Raw genomic sequence first — 13993 nt, forward strand, 5'->3', positions numbered from 1 at the left:
AGAAGCTTCCAGCATGTGCCTTAGCACAATCCAACTCCAACTCATCCTTAGCTCTTTAGATAAACCCCATAACAATATTTTGTCCAACTTCTGGACTACTGCATGGTTTCCTGTACTTGGTACAAGCATACGAGTAAGTGTATACATCAACATCCTATGTTGTAACTTCATTTGACCAATGGGCAATGAAATAGATTCAACGAACCCATCGATCATCAGGTCCTTTACTGCTGTATGCCTGTCAAGAGTCTCTTCCCAACCTTCATCAGCCGTGTCAGCTTCCGAGCTGCCATCGATAGACTTGCCGTAAAATGGCAATCCTGACAAGGTAGAGAAATCATCAAAGGACATAGCAATCCTTTTTCCTTTAACTAGAGCAGTAAACCCTTCTTCAGTCAACTTGAAAGTAGAGTAAAATTCCCTTATCAGCCTTGGGTAACTATCAAGTGTAGATGAAAGAAAACTCTCAAGTCCATGAAATCTGAGATGATTCTGAAACGTGAATTCAACAATATCAAAGTATGCAAAATCCATACTTCTTGCCTCATGGATTTTTCTCTTTGCAAAGTTTGTTGGTATAGAGGGTTGTGCCTCCTTTTCCTTTGGTGCGAGGACTTTCCTGGGAGGTGGTGAAGGAATTAGGTTTCTTCTTCCTCTTTTGAGATATTTCCTTCATGGCATCAGCCATGAATTTCTCTGTTGGGGGTTCCTTACGTTTCTTAGTCTTCTCTTGGATTGGTGCAGGAGCCTTGCCCTTATCTTTGGCAAGAATTTTATGAGTGGGTATTGGTACTCTCTTTGTTAAAGTGGGTGGGGGTGAAGGTGTTTCACTTGTAGAAGAAGATGAGGGTGAAGGAGTACGAGCTTGGGTTTGTTTCACATGTGCCATACTCGTAGCTTGATGTAGATTCAATGTAGGTAGAAAGTAGAATGAAGATACTAACAGATGCAGAGACAGAAGAATGAAGCAGACAAGAGAAATCAGTGAAAGTCTGAAAAATACAATGCAGAAATCGATTTAGAACTGTTCCTATTTATACTCTTAACCTTGTAAATCGATTTCCAAATCGATTAGGTTACCGTTGCTGGGAATCCTCAATCGATTCAGTAATGATTATGTTCAACGGCTAGAAAAAAAATAGTAACGGTCATATTTCAAATCGATATTCAAATCGAGTTCCAGTTTTACTTAATCGATGTCCAAATCGATTGTCTTAATGTTAAATACTGAACTAGTCGATTTCCAAATCGATGCTCGTGAAAGTTTTAAAAAAAATTCCTGAACTTTGAATTCTGGGCCAAAGTAATCAATTTCCAAATTGATCTTATAAACCATTTACCATGCTGGTAATCGATTTAACTGGAAAAAATTACTGAAAAATACCAGAATCAACAAAAATCATACTTCACTAGGATCAACGATCCCTAGTTTCATCCTTATATGCAAAAAACTTTCTCTTGGCAAAGCTTTTGTGAAGATGTCAGCTAACTGTTCCGCAGTGTTAACATACTCAAGTTTAATAATTCCATTCTGAAAGTGGTCTCTTATAAAGTGATGTCTTACTTCAATGTGTTTGGTCCTGGAGTGCATTACTGAATTCTTGGTTATACTTATTGTACTTGTGTTATCACACATGATAGGTATTGTTCCCAAATCAACACCAAAGTCCAATAAATGCTGTTTCATCCACATAATCTGAGCACAACAGCTCCCAGCTGCAATATATTCAGCTTCAGCAGTAAATAACGCAATGCTTGTTTGCTTCTTACTAAACCAAGACACTAGAGAATTTCTAAGCAGATGACAAGTTCCTGAGGTACTTTTCCTGTCGAGTTTACAACCGGCAAAGTCTGAATCTGAGTAACCAATCAATGTACATGTTGATCCTTTTGGATACCACAATCCAAGACTTTTAGTTCCTACCAAGTATCTGAAAATTCTCTTAATTGCACTGAAGTGAGATTCCTTTGGATTTGATTGATACCTTGCACACATACAAACACTGAACATGATGTCTGGTCGGCTTGCTGTAAGGTAGAGCAGAGATCCAATCATACCACAAAATCTAGTAACATCTACAGGTTTACCTTTCTCATCTCGGTCTAAGAAATTTCCTTGACTCATGGGTGTATCAATGGACTTAAATTTTCAAAGTTAAATTTCTTTATCAAGTCAGAACAGTATTTAGATTGACTAATGAAAATGCCTTGCTTGCTTTGGTTAATTTGAAATCCCAAGAAATATGACCGTTCACCCATCATTGACATTTCAAATTTACTTTTCATCAAATTTTCAAATTCTTTGCACAGTTTATTATTTGTAGATCCAAATATTATGTCATCAACATATATACTTGGACAAGCAACATATCATTTCCAGTAGTTTTAGTAAAAAGGGTCTTGTCAACATTTCCTCTTAAAAAGTTTTGTTGAATAAGGGTCTTTCTCAATGGTGACCTTCAAGAGGAAGTTTTTGTTAGCCAAACACCTGGTTTTGAAAATCCTGATTTTCCTAATCATGTGTATAAGCTATCAAAGGCCCTATATGGGTTGAAACAAGCTCCAAGAGCTTGGTATGAGAAGCTCAGCAATTTCCTTATTCAACAAAACTTTTCAAGAGGAAATATTGTCAAGACCCTTTTCACTAAGACTATGATATCTTGCTGGTCCAAATAAATGTTGATGACATAATATTTGGATCTACAAACAATAAGTGTGCAAAGATTTTGAAAATTTAATGAAAGGTAAATTTGAAATGTCAATGATAGGTGAACTATCTTATTTCTTGGGATTTCAAATTGACCAAAGCAAGCAAGCCATTTTCATTAGTCAAACTAAATACTATCATGATTTGATAAAGAAATTTAGTTTTGAAAACCTTAAGTCCATTGATACTCCCATGAGTCAATCAAATTACTTAGACAGAGATGAGAAAGGTAAACCTGTAGATGTTACTAGGTTTCGGGGTATGATAGGATTATTGCTCTATCTTACAGCAAGCAGACCTGACATCATGTTCAGTGTTTGTATGTGTGCAAAATACCAATCAAATTCAAAGGAGTCTCACCTTAGTGCAGTTAAGAGGATTTTCAGATATCTAGTAGGAACTAATAGTATAGGCTTGTGGTATCCTAAGGGATCAACCTGTACCTTAGTTGGTTACTCAAATTCAGACTTTGCCGGATGCAAACTAGACAGGAAAAGTACCTCTAGAACTTGTCATTTACTTGGAAACTCCCTTGTGTCATGGTTTAGCAAGAAACAAACTAGCATTGCTCTATCAACTGCTGAAGCTGAATACATTGCAGTTGGGAGCTGTTGTGCTCAGATTCTTTGGATGAAACAGCATTTATTGGATTTTGGTGTTGACTTAGGAACAGTACCTATCATGTGTGATAATACAAGTGCAATAAGTATTACCAAGAATCGAGTGATGCACTCCAAGACCAAGCACATTGAAGTAAGACATAATTTTATAAGGGATCACTTTCAAAATAGGATTATTAAGCTTGAATATGTTAACACAGCTGAACAGCTGGCTGACATATTTACCAAAGCTTTACCAAGAGAAAGTTTCTTGCATATAAGGAGAAAGTTTCTTGCATATAAGGATGAAAGCTTTACCAAGAGAAACTAGGGATCATTGATCCTAGTGAGGTCTGATCTTTGAAACCTTTCACAAGACACTTCTGGTGCCTGCAGTGTTTTCCAGTTAAATCGATTGGGTAATCGATTACCAGCATGATACATTGTTTACAAAATCGATTTGGAAATCGATTGTGTTGGCCCCAGACTTCAGATTTCAGAAAGAAAAAAAATTTAACCTTGCCCGAGCGTCGATTGGGAAATCGACTAGGTTACCTTTTAAACTTAAATACATCGATTTGGACATTGATTGAGTAAAATCTGGAAATCGATTTACAATATGCCCGTTGTGACTCTCCTTTACTAGCCGTTGAATGCAATAATTACTAAATCGATTGAGAATACCCAGCAACGGTAACATAATCGATTGGGCAATCGATTGACGCATCAAAGGGTTTAAATAGGAACAGTTCCAATCGATTTCTTCACTTCATTTCTCCAGATTTCACAAATTTTTTTGTTTGCTTCATCTCTCTGTTTCTGCAATCGTTCTTGATTTACCATCTACACTCAAACACACTTCAACTTACACTTATGGCACGAGTTAAGCAAACACAAATCCGAACTCCTTCACCATCATCTTCATCAAGTGGGCGAACCCCTTCACCTCCACCTACATTAACCAAAAGAGTTCTCATTCCAACTCATAATATTCTTGCCAAGGATAAAGGCAAGGCACCTGCTGTTAATCAAGAGAAATCCAAGAAGCGAAAGGAGCCACCCACTAAGAAGCTTATGGCTGACGCCATGAAGGAAATCTCTCAGAAAAAGAAGAAGAAATCAATTTCTTCACCCCCACCTAAGAAAGCTCCTGCATCTAAGGAAAAAGAGGTAGAAGCTACCATTCCATTAGACTTTCTTAAAAGGAAAATCCATGAGGGTCGGACTCTGGATTTTGCCTATTTTGATGCAGAAGGTTTCACTTTCCAAGACCACTTAAGGTTTCACGGTCTTGAGGGCTTTCTCTCCTCAACTCTTGATAGTTATCCAAGGTTAATAAGGGAATTCTACTCAACATTCAAGCTTATTGAAGACGGATTCAAGGCTCAGGTTAAAGGGAAAAGGATATCTATGTCCTTTGAAGATTTTTCTGTTTTGTCAGGATTGCCTTTTCATGGAACATCTATAATATCTATGTCCTTTGAAGATTTTACTGTTTTGTCAAGATTGCCCTTTCATGGAACATCTATAGACGACAGTTCTGATGCTGACACTGCTGACGAAGGATGGGAAGCAACGTTTGACAAGCATACTGTTGTTAAGGATCTGATGATTGACAGCTTTGTTGAAACCATTTCACTGCCTATTGGTCAAATGAAGGTCTAACATCGAAGGCTTATGTATACTCTGACCCGGATGCTTGTGCCACGATCCGGTAACCATGCTGTAGTCCAGAAGTTGGATATACTACTGCTATGGGGATTGTCCAAGGAGCTCAGGATGAGCTGGGCATGGATTGTGCTAAGGCACATGTTAGAGGCTTCACAGAGTAAGCTTGTGCTGCCTTATCCACAACTGATTACCAAGATTCTGAAACACTTCAAGGTATCACTTATTAATGAAGAATCTTCCAAGACCACTCTAATTTTTGGAGAATCAATTGTAAACCAGATGCAATTGAAAAGGTTGCATGGTATTTGGATAAGACCTCAGCCGAATGTTGAACGAGCTCAACCTCATCCTCAACCAGCTACTGAAACAGCCCATCCTGAGTTTGTCACAAAATTAATGGAATTTATAGAAGTTCAGATGGCTCACAATGCCAAAATGCAAGAGTCACATGCCAGACTGGAAGCTAATCTGAAGACTCTCCAGGCATCTCTGAACTCAGTTGTTCAGGATGTTGATGCAATTCAAGCCCACTTAGGCATAAAGCTTTCATTTGAAGATATAGCGGACATCGGTCGGCAAGCAACATAGGAACCAAACCCAACTCCCCTAAATCGTCCTGCAACTCACGTTGAAGAGACACCTGCTGAGGGTAATACAGCAGTCTCTGCCTCTCCCTTAGATAATAGTGAGGACCAGACCAGTTTAGGAGATTAGGTGTTTAGGATCTTTGTTGTTTTGTAATGACATGTTGTATTCATTTCTTCTATATATACAATGCATTAGAACGTTTATTCCATTAATCTCTGAAATCATTTGCCATAATCTTTTAATGTGCAAGTCAGTGGCAACCTAATTTGTATGTTAATCGATTGGCACATTGACTGTGCAAATCACAAAGTAAAAATTGATTGAAACAAATCGATTGGGTAAGTCACAGGGACAATCCATTTACTAGGCTAATCGATTGACAAATCGATTGCATAATTAATATTTCAAAAGTAACATGACCTGTGACAAACACAATCGATTGGACAATCTATTGTGAGAATTTCAATCATGTTAAGTTTGGTATCAATCGATTAGGAAATCGATTGAACTAAACAACTGGTAAGAACTTTTCAGAAAAATACTACCAAATCGATTGGCACTCCGATTAACATGAAATTAGCTAAGTTCCTGTTTTAAACACAATCGATTGGCAAATCGATTGAAACAAATATTTGAAATCACATGGAACTCTTAGTTTATGGCCAAATCGATTATGTGTATTTGTGAATCGATTATGTGACTTAGTAAATCGATTAAGTAATCAATTGGTGTGATTTTATTATTGGAACAAAAACATCTAACATCGATTATGCAATCGATTCATATAAGTCTGCACATAATTTACTGAAAAGTGTTTTTAAAAGAATCGATTAGGTTATGTAGTTTCAAGATTCAAGAAAAACAAGACTTGCGATAATCGATTGGCAAATCGATTAAGCCGTTTTATAACTTTAATGAATCGATTGGTAAATCGATTTATTAGTTGTTTTTCAGAAACTATATAAACAGTCTTCAATGTTTTTCTCAATTAACACTTGATAATACTTGAATATATTTCAGAACATTGAAGAACACTTAAGAACATTTTGATAACATTCCGATATTGCTTTTTCAGATCAAGACCAAAGATTATTCATAATCAATAAGAGAGCTGAAAAAGAATTCTTGATAGAAAAAGACAATGATCTCATAAACACTCAAATGAATAATCAGATTATTGTGTGAAATACATTGATCAAGATTGAATACAAATTTTGTACTTCTTTTAAATTTTTCTGTAATAAAGAAACATCTGTGAAAAATCCAGTATGAAAACTGGTGTCTGCTATTTCAACAACTATTTCGACATTCAAAATATCGTGTAAGCGATGAAAAAATATTACTCAAGATTACTCTTAAGAAGTGGTTTGCTCAAAAGTGTACTCTTTTTCTTTTTTATCTTCAAGGCACATCAAGAGACATTTTCCATGAAAGGTGGTCTTGTTAGACCCTGCTGAATATCAACTTTCTCGAAAAGGTCGTCTTGCTAGGCCTGTCATCTAGGCTCATTAATGCTAGACAATTTTGTGATCATTACCCTCCAAGCCATCATGCATAAACCATATTCTAGAGTCAAGGAACCATACTCTAGAGTCAATTAGATTTGAGACTGTCTTTAAGATATAATCTATTAAAACTGAAGGAACAAACATAAGAGAATGGATTTCCCATTATCCATTGAAACCTAAAGGAACAAAAACAAGAGTGGGTTCTATTGTTATGTTGAGTAATAGCAGTGTAAGTAGACTTGGTCATTGCCTCCATTGTAGGGGAAATACAAAAGGCCGAGGGAGGTAGCTCCAATTCATTTGCTAGTGAGTTTGACAATGCCACAATAAGAATCACGTTTTCTACGTGAGTAGCAATATGATTCATCCTAACAATAACAGCCTTTAAAGCACCGCATCCAATTTTTTTCTCCCAATCATGGTATTGTTTATGGGTTAGAGGTTTTATGGGTGCAACATAAACAACTGCATGTATTGTCTTTTCGGTCTTTGTGGTGATTCCTCAAATTTGCAAATTCTGCATATAGTCTTTACCACTTCCAGTCGGAGCGGCAAGGAAAACATTATCATCAGAATTATGCATTTATTTGTCTCATTGGCATTTTTTTTTTAACACAAAATACTCTTGGTGAACAACTTTGTCAAGGCCTTTCTTCTCTATGTTCTCCACCACCACATAAAAGGCATGATAAAATCCATGTATTCTATCATCCCATCAAAAATAGACATTTTCCTTGAAAACGGTCCTTCATCTCTAGTACAAACCTATCAATGATATCATAATCACCACTAACTCACATTAATCACCAGAAGAAAAAATAGATTAAATGTCTTTTAAAGAATCAAATTTATTAATGAATACCACAACAAACACATGAAATGTTTAAGAGAAAATAAAAACAGTATGTTGATTAAACCCCAAAACAACACAGAGTGAAGTAACTAGAATGTTCATAGTGGTGTTAAGATATAGGGTAACTATATAATAAAATTGATTAATCATTGCAAACATTCTAGACAAGAAATTTCTTTATAACTAAAATAGAAATAAGTTATAGCAGTTCATGTGTTAAAAGTTCTGAAGATATTTAACATTGTTAGTTCATATTAAATGTTTCTTTATTGAATTCTTTAAAACAAAATTAACATATACATAGAAATTTCCTTCTATAGTCTAGCTACCAAATCCCCTAACCACATAAGTATATTTTGGTGAAAACATACAAAGGCGATGTACCAAATATAAATATATTTTGATGAAAACGCACAAAAGTGATGTGTAAGTTTAAAAACTTTTGTATAGCACCATGAGAGCTGCTTTTTTACTTGTGTGTTATGTATAGTTTATTTTCAAACTAGCTATCAATATGATCTTTAAACTTACACATCACGTTTCTATCAAAATATACTTATATTTGGTACGTATGTTTTTATCAAAATATAGTTATATTTGGTTAAGAGATTTTGGTTCTCAAGATTATAGAAGGAAATTTCATGTATACATTTATTTTGTTTTAAAGAGTTTAATAAAGAAATCCAGACACATATAACATAAACAAAAAATGTCAAATATCTAACTTTTAACACATGAACTGAATAACTTATTTCTATTTTAGTTATAGAGAACTTTTTTATTTAGAATGTTTAATTTTATTTTAGTTACTCCATATCTTAACACCATCCATATCTTAACACCCGTATAAAATTGACTATGAACATTCCACTTATTATGTGTTGTTTTGGGATTCATCAGCCAATGCACTGTTCTTATTTTCACTCAAACATTTCTGGTTCTAGTATATATTTGCTTCTTCAAAATACCTTTAGTCTATTTTTTAATCTATTTTTTCTTCTGACATCATTATGATAGGGTAAGTTGTGTACTATCATTATGATAAATTGAGTTGGCAATGTTTTATTCGTCATAGGGTAAAGTATATTGAGTTGGCAATGTTTTATTCGTCATAGGGTAAAGTATATTGAGTTGGCAATGTTTCATTCGTCATATATCGTTATGATTGGCTATGTTTCATTCGTCGTATATATGATAAGATAAGGTATATCATTATAAAAAATAAATAAAAAAGAGGATGTTTAACATAATTAATTGTACAAATTAATATTTCTAATTTTATTATATGTATTTATAGATAATCAAAGTACATTTTTTTTAACAAACTTTTGTAAATATTTATTAAAATTGTAGCGATCACCCAAAAATCAGATATATTTGTTAGTATTTCATTTTTTTTATAAAAATTGTTGACTGAAAAGGTGCTTAAAGGTCTGACATTATACAATCCAAAGATTAAAGGTAAATGTTTTTTTTGTTAATCCTTGTTATTGTTTAATAGTAGAGTGAGTGACTATAGATTTTTCAAAATCACAACCAAGTTAGCTAAATATTTTAAAATCAAAAACTTTGATCCAAGGAACAAAAATATTTTTGGTGTGGTGTATAATAACCATTAACTCTAATGTCATGTCATATAAGATCATATAAGATCATATAAGATGGGTATATATAGATTAATGTGAATGAGAAATACCATTGAATGAGGAGAGGTTTGTAGATGCATCGTCGATCTTCTCAAAGTACGAATCAATTTGTTGCTCCTTTGCGTTAATCACAATGTTGCTTCATACTTCGGTTTTGGAATTTCTTGGCAGTTTGGTATGTACTCATAATACGTGAACCATGATTGCGCCGTTTTACTTATATCTCCTTCCATCTTGTCTATCAGAGATTCACAATACCCTAATTAAAACATAGAAATATATATAATCAGTAAGTAGGTCCCAAAATATTAAATTTCTTCTAATTAATTTTATTTATTTCCCTTGTGCATTTTACAATTAACTCCTATTAATGTCGAACAATCTTTTAAAAACTGAACACAATATCAAATTTAATATACATGATTTTATCGTGATTTTACGTATACTAATCATTCAACATCATAATTCAGTTAAATGACTAACACTATTGGATTTTAAAACAGAATCAATTTCATGAATTAAACTAAAAACTAAGGGGCCAAAATTACAATTAAACTAAAAAATTAACAATGTAACTAGTTGTAATTTATAATAAAATTAATATATATATATATATATATATTCAACATAAATAACTAAAAAAATTGAAAAAACTTATAAATTTAGATATAAGAAAGGGTCATGCTAATATAAATTGTGAGTTATAAATGATTTTAACAAACAAAGTGTAATATTTATTCAAACAGGTAAATGTCACAAAACATTGCATCAGAAATGATGGCATCAAAGCAAGAAAAATGTAAGCCATTAACAAAATTGAGCAAAAAAAGCAAGGGAAAAAACGGAAAGTAAGAAACTAAGAAAGCAAAAAATTCTCACCGCCGTATCCTTGTACTCATGATCAACATATGAATCAGGGAGAACAAACAGAACTCCAGGCAAACCTATTCAAAGATAAACAACAATACTAGACACATTAAGCAAGAAAAAAAAGGTTAAAAAAAAACATAATAACTCATTGAAACGCATCCTTTACATAACAAATACCTTCCAACTTATTAGAAGTCTCCTCATCAATCTCACAGCCAAATCCAAAGTACCTCTCACAAGATACATTGTAAATCTTCTTCTTAGCTTCCTCCTCACTGAAAACCAAATAACAAAAACAGAAAGACAGAAACCAAAATCACTTAGAAACAATAACACCCATCAAACTGAACCCAAAATTAGGGTTTAAAAAAACCCATTTTTATCTCAACCCACAAGTGTTTAACTAAAATAAAATGTTTAACATTGAAGCCTAAAGTGTTTAACTAATATATAAGTGTCCAACTAAAATAAAATGTTTAACATTGAAGCCTAAAATTAAAAAACCAAAAATCCAAACAAAAAAGAGAGAATAAGAAAATGTTGAACCTTCCGAGGATTTTGGCGAGGATTTGAACGTAACAATCGATCATCTGTTGTTTAGAGGCCCCTTCACCGCCGGGATTATCCATAACGATGAGTCAGTGGTTGTAGTCCAGGGAAGAGTGGTGCCATTCCGGTAGGAGGGCGGTCGCTGAAGGAGGATCCCGAGTTGAGTGGCGAGTAGATCGAGTCGCCGGCGCGGTTAACTCGGCAACGAATTCTTCCGAAACGAGCAGCCGGATAAAGTGATTGGAGAATGGCTTGGGACATTGGGAAAACGAAACGACGCGATGTGAGGGATGTAGGTTTGAGCAGTACGGCGGCGACGGTGGTAGTGGAGGTGGAGAGAAGGAAGATGCAACGGCTCTCGCCATGATGGATCTGAGGGAGATCGAAAGGGATGGATGAGGGGTTTTGGAGATTAGGGCTTTTGCTGCTTCACTATATGCAAAACCTCGATATCTTATATATGAATTTTTAAACAGATAAAAATACCTTTTTTCATGAAACATTGATGACTGATTCAAAGCATTAACAAACAACAAATGTAAAATATATATGAGAAAATAGTACATGTAAAATAGTTTTATATTTATATTCATTTAGATTTATATATTTTACTAAAATATTGAACTACCGTAATTTCCGTTTAAGTTTCACTGCATTTAAACAAAAGGGAAATAGTGCATGAGGTAGTTGTTGTAGTTATGGACAATCTGAAACAAACAAAAAAAAGGAAATGAGTGTATATATTTTAATATGTTATGTATAATTTTAATTATTAATTATAATCTTTGTACTTTATGCATTTTCATACAATTACTAATAACATAATAATAATAATAATAATAATAATAATAATAATAATAATAATAATAATAATAATAATATGAGAAAGAAAGGGAACGAATAGAGAGCAATATGAAAAACTATAAATATAAATATGTGTGCATTTTATTTGAATTTGTTATGAAATAGTTTTGGTAACAGTTATATGAGTGGAAACTACAATGATGAAATGTGTGTATAAAGTTAACTAGTAATTGTGTATAAAGTGAATTAGTAGTTGTGACGAGGTAAATTGATATTTGATAAGATATTAATATGTGTGGATTTTTAGTATTTTTTATTTTCTCTCTTTTAAAAGTAGAAAGATTAAATTTATCGACTTTGAATAAGTAGAAATCATATAATTTTTCTAACACTGATTATGGGGGATTTTAGTGGTATATTATGGTGATTGGGATAATAATTTTATTTTATAAATTTTAATGTATATTATAGTGATTGGGATATTGATTTTATTTTAATATTTTCAAGAGCAATAGAATAATTTGTACCTTTCTTATTATTTTGATCACTATATTAATTAAAATATTTAACTTCATATAAAAAGTTCACTAAGTATGATGTTTTATTATTTTCTTAAATAATAATACAATAATATTATTAATATATTTCATTTTCTTTATTAACAATAAGTAACCTTGACTATTCCAAAAAAGTAATTTATTTTTAAAGAAATAAATATATTGATATATTTAACTACCTCTAATATTATTTAAGTTAAATTACATATGCAGTCCCTTAACTTAATTTCAGTTAACGTTTTAGTTCTTTTTTCTCGAGTTGGTCATTTATTTTAATTTTAAGTGACAATTTGATATTTTATGTTTTAAAATGTCAACAATGTTGCATTTTTTTTTACAAAAATTCAAAAAAATCATCAAATTTTTCAAACAAAACTCATAAAATTCATTATCATCTTCAATAAAATACAAATTTAATCAAATTCATAACTTAAATCTTGAAATAAACTCATATTTTCATTCTTTATTTGATGTTGTTGGAGAGAAAAATATGAGTGTATTTGAATATTTGAGTTATGGATTTGATAAAGTTTGCATTATATTGAAGATGATTATTAATTTTATGGGTTTTGGTTGAAAATTTTGATGTTTTTTTTTTTATTTTTGTATAAAAAAGAATAACATTGTTGAAATTTTAAAACATAAAATATCAAATTGTCACTTAAAATTAAAATAAAGGACCAACTCGAGAAAAAAAAAAAAAAAGATAAATGACTAAAACGTTACCTGAAATTTAGTTAAGGGACCACGGATGAAATTTAGCATATTATTTACTTAGCTATCCCAAAAATAAATCAAATAAAGTATATAAGAACAATATTTTTATAGTCCCTTATTAACTAAAAGGTCCATATCCTATAGTAACAACAACAACAACAACAACAACAACAACAACAACAACAACAACAACAACAACAACAACAACAATAATAATAATGCCTCAGAAAACAAAAAAATATTATTACAATATTATAATTTTAATAAATGAATTAATATTGCCGGTTTCTGACAAAGAGAAAGAAAGCAATCAACCCAACATACTAGTTACCACACTCCTCTCCATGCAAATTAATCATCAGTCACTTTTTATTCCTTATTTTTGCTTGCATTGATACATCATTGTATAACTTACACTGCGTATGGTTAAGGTGAAATATCAAAGACAAAGATGGCTGCGAGAGAAGTTGTGAAGAGATATAGCATTTCGCCTGTTTGTTGCACCAATGAAATATCAAAGAGAGAAAGAATAATGGTGGACCCCACCACCTTTAGCTTTCTTCGCAACTGAGCACGATTTTGAAGAGAAAGACCGAAGTGTTGCTATGTTCCATTTCTACTCATGCTCCAGTATATATGAATATGAAAACGGATTCTCTGACTTAGAGGCGGAAAGGTAGGGTGCCTTTCACCCATTTTGTGTCATTGGATCAATCGAATGCTTTAGAAAGAGCCACGTGACCTTATTATTTTTAAACTAAAAGCATCAGCAGAAGTTTTAAAAAAAAAACATGAACTCTAAAAATCTCAGTCTTTTCGTCTCTTTCTTCCTCAAGTTCACTTAGAACTCTTTGAACCCTTCATTTCCATGACATCTTCCTGTTGCATTTTTCTCATCTCACATTTTTTCTTTCTTCCTCAAAC

The 13993-nt window shown here is 32.7% G+C and overlaps 1 pseudogene; it reads right to left on the minus strand.

The window, feature by feature from the left end:
• The window catches only part of LOC101504881 (multiple organellar RNA editing factor 2, chloroplastic-like), a 22188-nt pseudogene extending 10684 nt beyond the window's left edge, over positions 1-11504 (minus strand).
• Positions 11505-13993: the final 2489 nt, after the last annotated feature.

The sequence above is a fragment of the Cicer arietinum genome, chromosome 3 (assembly GCF_000331145.2).
Source record: "Cicer arietinum cultivar CDC Frontier isolate Library 1 chromosome 3, Cicar.CDCFrontier_v2.0, whole genome shotgun sequence".
Taxonomy (NCBI): Eukaryota; Viridiplantae; Streptophyta; class Magnoliopsida; order Fabales; family Fabaceae; genus Cicer; species Cicer arietinum.